Source organism: Austrofundulus limnaeus, unplaced genomic scaffold (genome assembly GCF_001266775.1).
Source record: "Austrofundulus limnaeus strain Quisiro unplaced genomic scaffold, Austrofundulus_limnaeus-1.0 Scaffold687, whole genome shotgun sequence".
In the NCBI taxonomy this organism is placed as follows: Eukaryota; Metazoa; Chordata; class Actinopteri; order Cyprinodontiformes; family Rivulidae; genus Austrofundulus; species Austrofundulus limnaeus.
The window spans coordinates 105,590-108,669 of record NW_013953089.1 but is presented as its reverse complement, the minus strand read 5'-3'; the positions used below and the strand labels follow the sequence as shown (position 1 = coordinate 108,669).

Genomic DNA, 3,080 nt, shown 5'->3' with positions numbered 1-3,080 from the left:
TCACTGGCAACCCTCAACTGGCTGCAAACACACTCACCCTCCACAAGGTACAGGACTGTGGAATATAGAAAAGTAYAATAATGCARTGAGCTGCTCATTTAAAGTTTGAAAATAYGTTGATTGRTAGGTTGATTTAAATGTGTTTGTAATCCTTAAGAAGGCGTTGTGTAACTTCGACGGGACAAAGCTGCAGTGCATAAATAAGAGGTAAGGACAGGAAGGAGAGAGTTTAATCCAATTAAAAATTTAAGCTGTTTGCCATCAGGTACGTGCCGCTCAAGCTGCACTCCGCCCTAAACTCGCACGTGCCTCCAAGTAAGAGTGCTGACCCCGCCCCTTCGACTCTTCTTCTGCTCATGCGCATCGGGTTTCTCTACTACCACCATCATCATCATCACCACCCCGGAGCGTTTCTAATCTGGCGTGACTCTGGTACCCAAAGCTTCATCCAGACCTCTGCCTCGTCGTGTCCAGGTGGAAAGGCAGCGGGGGAGACTCTCTGTCCGGCTCACACCGACTGTTTAGCGGCCGCTCTTCAGCCCACGAACACCAGCGGTGAGTAACAACGTGGCGCGTGCGGCGGCAATGAAAATTGCTAAATGAAGGGGAGCTATTGATTCAGTCCTCAGCGCGACTTCATTTCTAAACAAGGCGGCAGGTTTTTTATTTTATTTTATTTTTTTCTTATTACTGGTTCCGTTTGCTTCACTCGGCCGCCGTTATACCCTCGTGCTTCCGCTCAGAGGATCCCTCCACAGCGTGAACGTAGTGAGTTTCGGGGTGGCGTGGTGCTGCCTGACGCTATTTTTACATCCACAGCGTGAAGGTTGCCTTGTCCCTGTCTGCCACGAGCTTTCGGTTCGGTTCGGTTCGGTTCGGTTCTGTTAACCGGGCCTGTCTCTTCAGATGTGTAGAAACTGAGCCATGTGGAGGACACCGAACCCGTCCGACGACCTTCAGTCTGTGTGGTAACTAACCCAACCAAATGCTTAATTTGACTTAATTCAAATTAAATAAAGCTGGTGTGTTTTACATTTCTGGACTCACTAATGTACTGAAACGATGTGAAAACATGTCTGTCCCAGAAACTGTCTTTAAAGACAGAACTTCAGCAAACTGTCTTTGATAAATGTCCCAAAAGTACAAACTTTTTCTGTGGTTAGAAGTATTAACCTGCTAAACTTTAATCAAATGACCAGAAATAAACGTTTTGTTCACCCCAAAGATAAACGTTGTTCAGAGAGAGGCTAATTAATCTGCTGCTGCTTTTTTTCATCATCCACACCTGTACAATCTCAATGACTGTAGGCTTCAAACTACTTTATAAACTAGATTACACTTTTGTATTAAGTGTACAAGCWTGTCTAGAGTTGTTAATGTTTAATTTAAGCAGTTAATGTTGTGTTTAATGACGTGTATYCACTAAAATAAATAAATAAATTTGGTGTACCTTGATTTCTAAAGCTTGGCCTCAGCTAGAGAAACCTTGTGTTGGTCAATCTCTAAAACTTCAGATGATGATGATGATGGCATTTCAACATTTGTGTTGGGCAATGTAACGTTCTGACACATAAGAAGTGTATGAAGTACTTAAAAAAAGTAAAAAAAATACCTTGTAATTAGGGATGCACCGATATGAAAATTTCAGCCGATATATATATCTATTATTGTTATTGTTATTGTTATTATTAGTGTAATGGCCAATAACGGATTTACCAATATTACACGAGCATACAAATTATTTATATACATATATGCACAAACACTTATTTTATTTATTTATTTTTTGGTGTTGGTTATTTATGGCTGTGCAGCCTCTATGATGATCAAACAGATACCACCCGACCAAACATTTCGCCTACCAAAACAGAAAGAAAAAGCTAAAAATGGTAAATCAAAATTGGACGTTAATGTCAGCCCCGTTTTACATATCGAGCGATACCGATGTTCTAAAAAATTACTAATATAGGCTGATACTGATGTCAATGCCGATGTATCTTGCATCCGTACTTGTAATAGAATATGACTTTGGCAAAAATGAATTTCCCTGTCCTTAACTCATTAAAAAGCTCACAATAATCAGAAAAATAAACATACTTTTACACCCTCTAAAAAAAATGAAGTGTTGAGTTTACTTAACTAAGTTATGTAAACTGGTTCCCATAAACCGATTTGAGTAACTGTAAATTAGATGAAACTTTTACTAATGTGTAAATTGTTTAATTTGCTCAACTGTTCAATAGATTGCGTTTACTCAACTTCAAGTACAACTCTTCATTTTAGAGTGCATAAATAACTCCTTTCATGAGTTTCGGTTATATTTAAATTTGTTACGTGTTCTTTAATGTAAAGAAGTAAAAGTTTTGTTTTGAAATGTATCAAAGTAAAAGTGATCAAATTCCAGACTCTCAAACATTGACTTTATTATGGTAAAAGAGTAACTGTACTGTTWCTATACACCTCTGCAAATAATGGGTTGACGTTTTCAACTAACAGTCTGGTGCAGGCAGTGTCCCGTCCTGGAGTTCCACTTTCTGCTTGGTTTTATAGGTTTCTSTGCTCCAACAYAMCTGATTTGAATGAATGGGTGATTAGCGGGCTTCTATGGAACATGAGGTGATTTAATCATTGAATGAAGTGTGCTGAAACTCAGAAAAGAGTACAACATGCAGGATATCAACCCTCCAGAATTGGGACTCTCCTGGGCTGTGATGTTGAAAGTCTTTTTGTTTGTTCAGGAAAAGTAAGAAGCATTGTTTAAAGTTCAAATGTAACTATATGATAAATAGTATTCTGGTTACTCTTCCTGTATGCGATCAAGGTGTGTTCACTTCACTCCAACTTGCTATTTTTAGAGGGTGGTCGGTACCAGGCAGAGAAACGACGAATTCAGTGGTTAGAACCAAGACTGCAGCTGAGTCAGCGCTGATGGGAACGTACTTAAAGTATTAGTTTTTTCCAAAAGATTCATAATGGAACAACTTTATTCACATGGTCATTTATCTCTGTTTAGCTAAATAACAGTGAAACAACACCCCCACACACACCCCCGTGTGTGTGTGTGTGTGTGTGTGTGTGTG

At 39.3% G+C, this 3,080-nt stretch overlaps 1 protein-coding gene across 1 annotated transcript in view; it reads left to right on the top strand.

Annotated features, from left to right (window-relative positions):
- The first annotated feature begins 378 nt into the window (after positions 1–378).
- The window catches only part of LOC106531876 (monocarboxylate transporter 1), a 37,360-nt gene continuing 34,658 nt past the window's right edge, over positions 379–3,080 (top strand). The window contains exon 1 of the mRNA XM_014027818.1: positions 379–555. The gene's annotated coding sequence lies outside the window, so the exon portion shown is untranslated. The remainder of the gene's footprint in view (positions 556–3,080) is intronic.